The sequence below is a fragment of the Euphorbia lathyris genome, chromosome 3 (assembly GCF_963576675.1).
Source record: "Euphorbia lathyris chromosome 3, ddEupLath1.1, whole genome shotgun sequence".
In the NCBI taxonomy this organism is placed as follows: Eukaryota; Viridiplantae; Streptophyta; class Magnoliopsida; order Malpighiales; family Euphorbiaceae; genus Euphorbia; species Euphorbia lathyris.
Window position 1 is genome coordinate 1,069,841 of NC_088912.1, and position 13,269 is coordinate 1,083,109.

The 13,269-nt window shown below is 35.1% G+C and overlaps 1 non-coding gene across 1 annotated transcript; it reads right to left on the minus strand.

Annotated features, from left to right (window-relative positions):
- Positions 1-4,578: 4,578 nt before the first annotated feature.
- LOC136224984 (small nucleolar RNA R71) lies at positions 4,579-4,685 on the minus strand. Its single transcript, XR_010686726.1, has one exon. It is a non-coding gene; the product is annotated as a small nucleolar RNA R71 (small nucleolar RNA).
- Between the last annotated feature and the right edge of the window lie 8,584 nt (positions 4,686-13,269).

Below are 13,269 nucleotides of genomic sequence, written 5' to 3' on the forward strand. Positions count from 1 at the left end.
GGAAATTTTCCAGAATTCTGAAAATTAAAATAAAAATAGAAGAAGAAGAGGAGAGGAGGAAGAAGAAGAAGAAGAAGAAGAAGAAGAGAGGAAGAAGAAGAGAAGAGAGGAAGAAGGAGAAGAAGAGGAAGAAGAAGAAGAAGAGGAGGAGAGGAAGAAGGAGAAGAAGAAAAAGAAAAAAGAAAAATAAAAAAAATAAAAAAAATATTTTTCCAACTCTACCCCTTGCCACATCAGCAACTTTAACACTGTTAAGCCAATTTCTGTTTTTCGGGTAACGGTGAAACCACGGTCCTTTTTTTTTGTAAAACCAAACCACAAGGGTTTTTTTGGAACAACATTAAACCACAGGGGTTTTTTTTGGAATTTACCCTAAAATTAAATATATTCTAAACACGCTAAGTTTAAATGTTTTGATTTATTTAACTAATGTGTTTGTTCAATGTTGAGTTATATTGTTTATAAGACATAAAGACTAAAAGGGTTAAAGCCCATACGGAAGTCAAAGCCCAAGTCAAACAGATCAAGACAACTCGGCCCGCGTGTGCAAAACGTTGTCGTTATAATCAAAACGCAACTCAGCAAAAGAAGGATCTAGAAGACCTTCGTTGAACAACTTCGGAATGAAGCTGCTGAGTTGAATCGACAAAGAGTACAAGACAGCAGCTGAGCAAGAATAACTTCCAGACAAAGTGTTTCCACTTTGGGAAAAGTTCAGAAGACACAGGACGCTGTCTAATTAACCTTACCATAAATGGAGAGACATTCTGCCGAGCTGACTAAAAGCTGACCGAGGACAGAAGATACTCAAATCTGATTGGCCGAGAGCTCTGAGCAAGACAGAGTGACAACGACAGGAAGCCGTTTCCCTCCAACGGTTATTTCGAAATCCAAAATGACTGATGTCTCAGACGTCTCTATAAATAGTGCCCTTTAGTTTCTTCACTTCTACACAGAACATTATCAAGCCATTATGCTTTTCTCATGCTCATAAAATGGAATATCATTCACCTCAAATGGATAGATATGTACTTCAGTTCCTCTGCCTTCTGTAACATGACCCATAATTGATCTTATGTCTTTATCACCTTCAACTAACATTAAGCCATCAGACAAAGACTTCCCCAACTCTAAGTAATATAGATGTTGAATGTCCTTACACCCTAAATCATCAATGTATCTGTCTTTTATGTCTTTATAGCTGAGAAAATCTATGTCAAACCTGAATTCAATATCCACATTACCACCAATGTAATGCCTTGTGGGCATTAGTATCCACTTGCCACCAAAGTGCAGGTATAAATCACAGCAAGTTGTCATTCTGCAAATTATTAATAATAAAATTAATTTGTGAGCCAATAATCTGCATATGCACTGAACTAGGCTCAAATAAGAATTTTCATCAGGTCCAAATGAAGTTAAATGCATTTCAACTAAATGCATAATAACACCTTGAGAGGAAACACGGTGCACAAATGGCTTATATATGTAAAATTGGTACCACTAACTATCTTTACAAACAAAGTAACCATTAAAAAATGTGAACAAAGACAACTCACTAAAAGATAACTACATTCTTAGACTCATTAGAGTAATATCACACATCTGAGTAAAGTAAATGACACGTATAGAGACAAATGACCTACTTCTATGCTAATCTTTTTTATATGAGATAAAAAATGTTATTATATTCAACCTGAATCCTTGCACATAAGAAAAAAAAAGTTAAGAAAGTTACCTTTGTTATTACTTGGTGGCTGCACAAATAAAAAAACCAGAATGCTTGAGTTCCTTTCAGTTCAATATCATCATTTACGATCCAGAAATGCTTGCTATTATATAGATAGAGGTCTTTTTCTCCAGCAAAAATCAAAGTGAATGGCAGGAAAAAAGAACCGAATCAAAGTGAAGTGAAAAAACCAAGAAGTGAAATAAACTATATTAGGGTTCCTGGGTTTTTCGAATAATAGATTTGGGTGAAAATTTTAGATTTGTGAATTCTATGGCTTTACACTTAATCACATTAGTTCAATCTTCATGGAGGTACAAGAAAGAAGAAGCATATTCACCTGGATGCTTGAATCAACAAAGTCCATTCAAAATCCATTGCTTAACACAGAAGATGAAAGGGTGGGGGTACAATTGACATTTGATTAATTTATATCCCTATGAGTCGGCAAACGGCAATCACTATAAGTAACGGTGTAAATTAAGATTTGTTAGTATGGGTAAAATTGAACCAATAGGTTAACCATAGGTCCTTAATTGTACCATTTTAGACCTTAAGGGTATTATTGCTCTTGGCTGTCTATCTTAAGGGTATTTTTGAACCTTATCCCTAAATTAATTAGCAGTGTAATTGATCATTTTCAATGCCTTATTTTTCGTTTTCTTTTCTACTTTTAATTAGATGATAATAGAAGTTTTTTTATATATATAAAAATACTTATAACTTTATTGGATTAAAACAGAATAATTATAACCAGAAAATAAACTTAAGAAATCAAATCTTACGAAATCTACAAAGCGACTAAAACCAGTGCACAAAGCAAAAAAAAAAAAGTCATAAAAACATAAAACAACAATAAAACATAGCTACTAGACCAGAGATGAAGTATGAAAAAAAAACAATAATTAGGTTGATTAACTAGTCAAGGTTAATTGCAACTTTATTTAGAGATCTATACAATGACTTCAAGTTTTCCACTGATATGAACTTTATATGTTCATAATTTGTTCAAAGTTTAGTATTTCATTTTGATAATTTGAGTGTTTATTATGTGATTTGTTAGTGTTTTATCCTTGTTTTAGTGTTATGTTTTGTATAGGAAAATTGTCAAATAGATGCATGAACATTCACATTTTGAGATGAAAATCAGCTGAAACGCGCCCGCAGAAAAAAGCACGCTCATTGGATTAAAGAGGCTTGGATTGCAGGAATTTCCAGAACGCGCTCGCGGAAAATAACACGCCCGCGGAATTTTCCAAAATTGCTGTAAAGTTATGTCTCTTTGTCAAAAGTCACATTCTTCCATCCAAAAGACATGTCTATCTAGAGTGGTGTTTCAAGGGGTGTCTCTACATTTAAAAGAACATAATTGCTGGATGTTTTGAGGATGACAAAATTACTTGAAGAAGAACACAAGAGATCAGAAAAAAAAAAGAGACTTGAAGATCAATTGCATGTTTAAAGCATTTTGAAGAGAAGTTAAAGATCAAGAAGAAAGAAGACAGTAATGTAAAAAGGATAGAGAGATCATCCTTCACTATTCTCCTTCTTCTTTACTTCTTGTATTTACAATTACATTCTATATGTTTTTACATTTAAGGATGATAATTACTATCTACTTTAGTTTGTTCAATTGACTTAGTTTAATCTAACTTACAATATTCTTATCATAATACATGTCTCAGTTAAGATCTTAATTATTCTTTATAGTTAGGAATATGATCGAGAGACAATTCCTTAACGAAATTTATGAAAGAATTGATTATCTTTTATCACTAGAGAGATCAGGATAAAAAGATAGTTGTCGTATGTTGATTATTGAATTAGTAATGTTTATGATTGTTTAGTTGATTCAACAAGTGAGAACTGAGAATTAATATCATCATTTTATATTACTAAGTACTCTAATTTATGTCGAGAGAGTAGATTAGAATTATTTACAACCTAACTTGTAATCGTTAGATTGAATAAGTATAATTAAGCAAATCATTAAGTTTTTATCATCTGTCTCTGACTTGTTATTCAAATGCATATTTAAGTTTGATCTTTAGATTCAAGTAATTAGATTAGTTTTAGTTGGATAATTAACAACATTCTTATATTTTATTTCTGTAAACAAAAGAAACGGATTAAATGATAGTGAGTAATAATTTTGTTCCTCGAGGGATCGACATCTTTTATTACTACAAGGAAACCATATACTTGCGGAAATTTCCTCAACAAGTTTTTGGCGCCGTTGCCGGGGAGCAATTCTGTTTATTGCCATTATTTTACTTAGTCTAACTTTTGGATTACAGTCATTTTTTTTATTTACTGATTTTTTTTTTCTTTTCAATTTTGCAGATTTTTTTTAATTCAAGTACATGCCTAGGACAAGAAGTTCCAAGGAAAAGCTTGAAACATTTATCCCAGAGATTGAAAATTTTTATAAACAGAAAAGAAAAACAAAAAAATTGAAAGACAAGATGGCAAATCTACCCGAGCAAAGACTTATGGATTATGCCATTCCAGCAGTGAATGGGGCGCAACAAGGAGTGGTTCGTCCGACGGTTAATGCAAATCAATTTGAAATAAAACCAGCTTTGCTTCAAATGATGCAAAATTGTATCCAATTTTATGGTTTGCCAAATGAAAATCCAAACTCTCATTTAGCAAATTTTTTTGAGATATGTGATACATTTAAAATTAATAATGTTCCTGCCGAAGCAATTAAGCTTCGGCTTTTTCCATTTACTTTAAAGGATAAAGCCAAAGCTTGGTTAAATTCATTACCACCAGGATCCATTACAACTTGGGATCAATTGGCACAATCATTTTTATCCAAGTATTTTCCTTTGGCAAAAACAGCCAAGTTGATAAAGGAAATTACTACATTTACACAATTTGATTCTGAATCATTATATGAAGCATGGGAACGTTTTAAGGATTTGCAGCGGAGTTGCCCCCATCATAACCTTCCAAGAGAGTTACTTATGCAGACTTTCTACAATGGAGTTAATCTAGCCACCAGAACCACTATTGATTCAGCATCCGGAGGATCACTTATGAGGAAAACTACTACTGATGCCTATGATTTATTGGAAATGGCTACTAACAATTGCATGTGGCCAAGTGAGAGAGCAAAGGAATCATCTTCTCAGCCTATGAAAGGAATTATTACTACTGACCCAATGACTGTTTTACAGGCACAAATTTCAGCATTAACCAATAAGATTGAGAAAATGAGTATGGGTAATCAACCAACTTGTACAGTGTGTGGACAAAGTGGACATTATGAACTTGAATGTCCCTTGGGACAACCAAGTACAGAGGAGCAAGTTAATTATGTCCAAGGACAAGCACGGGGAAATCCATATCCTAATAATTACAGTTCTGGTTGGAGGCCTAATCAAAATTAATGCATAGGATTCATATGGAAGAAAAACACCAACCTAAAGCGGATAGGCAAAGAAGACTAAATCCAAACATGAAGGAAGTAGTTAAGAAAGAAATAATTAAACTACTTGATGCTGGCATAATATATCCCATATCAGATAGTGAATGGGTTAGTCCAGTGCAGTGTGTACCAAAAAAAGGTGGGATCACAGTTGTAAAAAATGATAAAGGAGAGTTGATATCTACACGAACCACGACTAGATGGAGGGTTTGTATAGATTATAGAAAATTAAACTCAGAAACTAGGAAAGACCATTTTCCCTTACCATTTATTGACCAAATGCTAGAACGAATTGCTGGTCATGCATTTTATTGTTTCTTAGATGGATTTTCTGGATACTTCCAAATCTTTATATATCCAACTGACCAAGAAAAAACAACATTTACATGTCCCTACGGTACCTTTGCCTATAGGAGAATGCCGTTTGGATTATGTAATGCACCAGCAACTTTTCAAAGGTGCATGACTTCAATATTTGGGGATATGATAGAGCATATTATGGAGGTGTTTATGGATGATTTTTCTGTCTATGGTGATTCATTTGACTCATGTTTGTCTAATTTAGATAAAGTATTGGCTAGGTGTGAAGAATCCAATTTGGTCCTTAATTGGGAAAAATGCCATTTTATGGTTGAAGAAGGGATTGTGTTGGGACATAAAATATCAACCAAAGGCATAGAAGTTGATAGGGCTAAAACAGAGATGATAGAACGATTACCCCCACCTAATTCAGTAAAAGGTATCAGATCATTCCTAGGACATGCCAGATTTTATAGGAGATTCATTAAAAACTTCTCTTTAATAGCAAAACCATTAACAAATCTCTTGGTGAAAGATGCTAAATTTGATTTTGGAGATGATTGTTTGAAGGCTTTTGAGACTTTAAAAAATGCCTTAGTAAGTGCACCTATAATCACAACTCCGGATTGGAATTTACCTTTTGAGATAATGTGTGATGCTAGTGATCTAGCCATAGGGTGTGTTTTAGGCCAAAGAAGAGAGAACAGATTACATGTCATTTCTTATGCAAGTCATGCTTTAACAGGTGCTCAATTAAACTACACAACTACAGAAAAAGAAATGCTTGCTGTAGTATATGCGTGTGATAAGTTTAGGTCATATTTATTGGGTTCTAAAGTGATCATATTTACTGACCATGCGGCACTTCGTTATTTATTTGCAAAAAAGGATGCAAAACCACGCCTCATTCGGTGGGTTTTGTTATTACAAGAATTTGATATCGTAATTAAAGATAAGAAAGGCACAGAAAATTCAGTGGCGGATCATTTATCCTGCCTTGAGGATAAAAATGGACCTATTGGAGATACGTCCGGAATCAATGATGATTTTCCGGACGAAGCATTAATGTTAGTTAGGCATTTGACTGCACCTTGGTATGCTGATTTCGCTAACTTTCATGCTGCAGGAATCACTCCCCATGATTTTACATATCAACAGAGAAAGAAATTTCTTTCTAATTCCAAACATTACTTTTGGGAGGAACCATACTTGTTTAAAGTCTGTGGGGATGGACTCATTAGGAGATGTGTGAGTGAGGACGAATATATTGATATCTTAACCACTTGTCATTCTAGTCCATATGCAGGCCATCATGGAAGTTTAAAAACAGCATCTCGTGTCCTTGAATGTGGTTTTCATTGGCCAACATTATTCAAAGATGCACGTGATTTTGTGCAAAGATGTGATCGATGCCAACGAGTCGGCAATATAAGTAAGAGGGATTCTATGCCATTAACCAACATGTTAGAGGTAGAGTTGTTTGATGTATGGGGAATAGACTTTATGGGTCCTTTTCCTACTTCTTTTGGGCAGAATTATATTCTAGTGGCTGTGGACTATGTGTCCAAATGGGTAGAGGCAATCGCCTCGCCAACAAATGATTCTAAGGTAGTAACTAAGTTCTTAAAAAAATTATTTACTCGATTTGGAGTTCCTAGAGTCATCATAAGTGACGGAGGTACGCATTTCATTAATCGTACTTTTGATGCTTTGCTTAGGAAATATGATGTTCACCATAGGGTATCTACACCATATCATCCACAAACTAGTGGCCAAGTGGAGATATCTAATCGAGAATTAAAATGGATTCTTGAGAAAACCGTTTCCAGTTCACGAAAAGATTGGTCACAAAAATTGGACGATGCCCTATGGGCATATCGTACAGCATTCAAAACTCCCATCGGCATGTCACCTTATAGGTTAATTTATGGAAAAGCATGCCATTTGCCCGTTGAATTGGAGCACAAGGCCTATTGGGCTATAAAAGCACTTAACTTTGATATGTCTAAAGCTGGATTTAAAAGAAAATTGCAATTAAACGAGTTAGATGAATTGCGGCTTTTCTCATATGAAAATGCTAAACTCTATAAAGAACGAACTAAGAAGTGGCATGATGCACATATTCATGTTAAGCATTTTAATATAGGGGATAAAGTTCTTCTATTTAATTCAAGGTTAAAACTATTTCCGGGTAAACTTAAATCTCGGTGGAGTGGTCCGTTTGAAGTTGTAAGAGTCTTTCACCATGGGGCTTTGGAATTAAAAAATTCGAAGGGCGAAATATTTAAAGCCAATGGACAACGATGTAAAATTTATTTTGACGATAAAATTCTTAGTCGGGAGATTTCGATCATTAAATTCATAAAGTAAGAATAAGTATTTTAGCGGGCCAAGTGGACGCAATGCGTCAGGAACACCAATCCTTTGCTCGGACGATGATGTCTTACTTCCGCAAGCAAAATGTGGAATTCACTCCTTCCCCGCCTGGTTCTCCAAATGGAAATGCATAAAGGGGCAGTTTTTCTTAACCTTTTATTTATTTATTTATTTTTGTTTTTTTTTTGTCTCATTTTTCATCTTATGCATGTTTTATTTTCTCCTAATCCTCTTCTTCATCTCTTCCTTACAATGAGGACATTGTATTTTTCAAGTATGGGGAGGAGATTTGTGTCGTTTTGTTATTCATGTATGCATTGGAGTTTCTTTTCTTGATTTGATATTGTCTACACTTTACAGGTGGAAATTTATCTTTGAAAATAGTGATTTTGGGGACATAATTGATTAGGTAGCTTTAAATGGATGTTGAACTTTGAGAATTAGTGTAAACTAATTTAGGAGCATTGATAAGTAAAGCACTGTTGATTAATTATATACTTTTCTAAGTTTATTTTTCATAATACATGCTTGATATTGAACAAACAAAGTTTTGTCATGAGTAACATTACCTTTTGTGAGAATTTTTGAGCCTAAATTAATGTGTTTTTACATATAATTTCTTTCATGAGTGTCCTTATATTTTGACTATATTCTAGAACTTGTGGGTTTTAAGTTTCAAGATTACATTTAATATTAGACTATGCTTTTAATATGATAAGGGCATTAGAATCACCCATCAAGTTTAGCCTTTCATTAGCCACCCGAATACTTTAGGTAGCCAAGTTTGAGCAGAAGCCCTTTCTTTGAATTAAACACATTACAACCCGAATATTCCTTTTGCACGCTTAACTTTGTTTATTGATTCAAAATGGTTCCTAGTTCCTTCAAAATGCAAAAATAAATGCATATCAAAGAGAACAAAGTTTTCTCTTAATCTAAAAAAAAAAAAAAAAACAAAAACAGGAGCAAAAGAGAAAAAGGAAAGAAAAGAGAACAATGTTTTCTCTTGAGGAAAAAAAAAAGAAAAAGAAAAAAAAGGAACTTAGGAATGTAAAGAATTCTTCCAATGACATGCACAGCTTAAGTTTGTCTCTGTTATCTTTTTGTTGATTTTCTTTCCACAACTCAAGTCACTTCTACCTAAAAATTCCTACCCTAATAAAGTCCCTTTGATTAATTGCATAAATCTATGTTAGTAGTGAAGATTTTTATTGCTTACAAGCTTATGGTAGTATGTCAATATATTGAAGGAATAGAGTGCAAACACCAATACCCCTAAACACTTGATCCTATGTTTTATTTTGAAATTACTTCTTAATTAGCTTTACCATAATTTTGAATTTGCTATTATCCATTTGAGTTGCTTGAGATATTACTGGTCTAATATTTTTGAAAATTTTGTTTGATTGAAGCCTATCTATTTTTACAATTTCAATAAAAGAAAGATACTCCAGTGTTATGTTATGTTTGTGTTTAGTTGTGTCCTATTTCCTTAAGTCTTTCTTGGGGACAAGCAAGGGTTAAGTATGGGGAAATTTGATATGAACTTTATATGTTCATAATTTGTTCAAAGTTTAGTATTTCATTTTGATAATTTGAGTGTTTATTATGTGATTTGTTAGTGTTTTATCCTTGTTTTAGTGTTATGTTTTGTGTAGGAAAATTGTCAAATAGATGCATGAACATTCACATTTTGAGATGAAAATCAGCTGAAACGCGCCCGCAGAAAAAAGCACGCTCATTGGATTAAAGAGGCTTGGATTGCAGGAATTTCCAGAACGCGCTCGCGGAAAATAACACGCCCGCGGAATTTTCCAGAATTGCTGTAAAGTTATGTCTCTTTGTCAAAAGTCACATTCTTCCATCCAAAAGACATGTCTATCTAGAGTGGTGTTTCAAGGGGTGTCTCTACATTTAAAAGAACATAATTGCTGGATGTTTTGAGGATGACAAAATTACTTGAAGAAGAACACAAGAGATCAGAAAAAAAAAGAGACTTGAAGATCAATTGCATGTTTAAAGCATTTTGAAGAGAAGTTAAAGATTAAGAAGAAAGAAGACAGTAATGTAAACTTACAATATTCTTATCATAATACATGTCTCAGTTAAGATCTTAATTATTCTTTATAGTTTTCTTTACTTCTTGTATTTACAATTACATTCTATATGTTTTTACATTTAAGGATGATAATTACTATCTACTTTAGTTTGTTCAATTGACTTAGTTTAATCTAACTTACAATATTCTTATCATAATACATGTCTCAGTTAAGATCTTAATTATTCTATATAGTTAGGAATATGATCGAGAGACAATTCCTTAACGAAATTTATGAAAGAATTGATTATCTTTTATCACTAGAGAGATCAGGATAAAAAGATAGTTGTCGTATGTTGATTATTGAATTAGTAATATTTATGATTGTTTAGTTGATTCAACAAGTGAGAACTGAGAATTAATATCATCATTTTATATTACTAAGTACTCTAATTTATGTCGAGAGAGTAGATTAGAATTATTTACAACCTAACTTGTAATCGTTAAATTGAATAAGTATAATTAAGCAAATCATTAAGTTTTTATCATCTGTCTCTGACTTGTTATTCAAATGCATATTTAAGTTTGATCTTTAGATTCAAGTAATTAGATTAGTTTTAGTTGGATAATTAACAACATTCTTATATTTTATTTCTGTAAACAAAAGAAACGGATTAAATGATAGTGAGTAATAATTTTGTTCCTCGAGGGATCGACATCTTTTATTACTACAAGGAAACCGTATACTTGCGGAAATTTCCTCAACAAGTATCTATTATATTAATTAAAGCAACTTAACAATTGTATGATCATCTATAAAAAAAAATTGTATTATCATATAATGTGCTCCAACTATAACCTTTTATTATGTTCATGGTTTTCTATCAAAGTTTGAATTACTAGACATAGACATGCTAAAAAAAGTTTTATTCTTCACTTGATGTGGTAACATTCAATAATTTTTTAACTGCTACCTAAGTTGCATAGGCATAGACAAACAAAAACTATAAAAGACATTTCAGTCTTAAAAAGGAAGGAGGGTTGGGTATGAAGGATTATTTTGTTTTGAATCAGGTCATGCTGCGCGGTTTCTGTTGGGACTTAATTGACTCTTAAAAATATTCCCCTAAACATTCTGAAATCTCATTTTCTTACCGGCCCTTGCTCTCCGCGTTGCTCACCTATCGGGTTCTCGGTTTGGTCATCATTAAAGGGAGTTTTCAAGAAGGTGAACTCGCATTGTTTATGGTTGATTGACGTGACCTCAAAGCTAAGCTTTTGGACCGATTCCTGGATCCTCCCTTCATTTTGGGAGCGCTTGAATCTGAATCTTGGGGACACGTCCTGTAACACCCTGATCCAATACCATGTAGATATTGTCCGCTCTGGCCCAATTCCAACACATTGGGCCTCACGGCTTTAAAACGCGTCTACATGTATTGGATTCACATCTTACTAATAAGCCCCAATCACTCCCTCTCCATTTCCGATGTGGGATTCAGTTCATTCCTGCCCCCATCGCCATCCCTTAGGGCCGCTCCTTGCTCAGGCCTTCTTACCCCGGCGACCCACTCCGGACCGGGTCGTTACAGTCCCACCAGCTTTCGCCTGGTTCGTCCCTGAACCACACATCGTACGTGGAGAGTCAGCTCTGATACCAATTGTAACACCCTGATCCAATACCATGTAGATATTGTCCGCTCTGGCCCAATTCCAACACATTGGGCCTCACGGCTTTAAAACGCGTCTACATGTATTGGATTCACATCTTACTAATAAGCCCCAATCATTCCCCCTCCATTTCCGATGTGGGATTTAGTTCATTCCTGCCCCCATCGCCATCCCTTAGGGCCGCTCCTTGCTCAGGCCTTCTTACCCCGGCGCCACCCACTCCGGACCGGGTCGTTACACGTCCTTGATCAATTATTCGGTTCTAAATTATTTTGAGCATTCCTCGGGATGGTTAGAGCTACCTATTAGTGTGTACTCTCATCTTTTGCACATCCTAAGCATTAAGGATATGACCCTTCAGATGTTTTTGTTTGGACTAAATCGAATAAGAGGTGGTTCACGGTTGGAGCTTCTACTCCTTACTGTGTGGAGCTCATCCTAGGGTGGCTTGGGCTAATTTTATATGGAAACATTTTCTTCCTCCCTTGCGTTCATTTACTTGTTGGCGCGCCACTAGACGACGTATTTTGATGCATAACTTTCTCCGGACTCGTGGTATGTTCATCATGTCAAGGTGTGTCTACTTTCAGCATTCTGAAACCGGAGACCATCTATTTGTTCGCTACCAGTTTGCACAGGTTTTTTGAAAGCCGTCATGTCGCTTTTTGGTTTACATCTGGACTGATTGACTCGATTGATGGACTACAACAAGTGTTTCAGTCTCAGCAATTTAGTCCGCAAATTGCAGACATTTGGGCTGCCAGCTTCGTCATCGGTATGTGGTTGCTTTGGTGCACTAGAAAAATCGCTATGTTTGACTCCATCACCCCAAATGTTCATATTTTTCTTAGGGATCTTTGGAGCGCCATTCGGGAGTCATTGCACGGGCAGCCTGGCTACGTCCTTTAATTCCACTCTTGATAGACACGTCTTGGATCAGCTCTCCGTTGCTCTGCGCCTTCCTATTGCACCTCGGGTATTGGATGTTATTTGGGCTCTCTCGTTGTTCGGCTGGAAGAAGCTTAACACTGATGGTTCTGTGGCGTCCTCGGCTGTTTCGGAACTCAAGTGGTCATCCAACGAGAGCATTTCTGATCCCACTTTCCTCTTGCGCGCCTTTTGAAGCGGAACTACATGTGGTCATTTTTTGAATTTTAGCAAGGGCGAAAGGGATCTGCCTCGTTTGGGTGGACTCTGACTCTTCGGTTATTGATGAGCCTTCGGTGAAGAAGACTCACTAAGGGATAAGTGTACCCCGTCGTTATCAAGTAATAAATTTCTGGTTAAGTCCAGGTTATCGTCCACAAGATTTATTCCTGCAAGTATCGAGTTACTTGGTTTCAGGTGTTATCTAGGCTTAGGGGGTTTTGAGTTGGTTTTTCTAAGTTAATCTACTCCTAGGTTGAATTATACTACTCCTAGCTAAGTTATCTGATTCTAACTAAGTTATTCTACTCCTAATTACGTTACTCTACCCCTAATTAAGTGAAACTACTCCTAAGTGATCTTCTGCCAATGCAATTATCCGAAGGAACATGAAGGGATACGATGATAATGAGAATAGATTGTTTAAGCAATTGAATTAAAACCTAAGTCACTTGTGTCCGAGGCGATTAACCCGACCTATCCTCCTAAAGTCCCTAGTTCGTGATTCCCTTGTAAGGCCGAAACTAGCTCTAAGGCTCAGCAATTTGGGCTTAATCTTCTATAGGGTCGTCA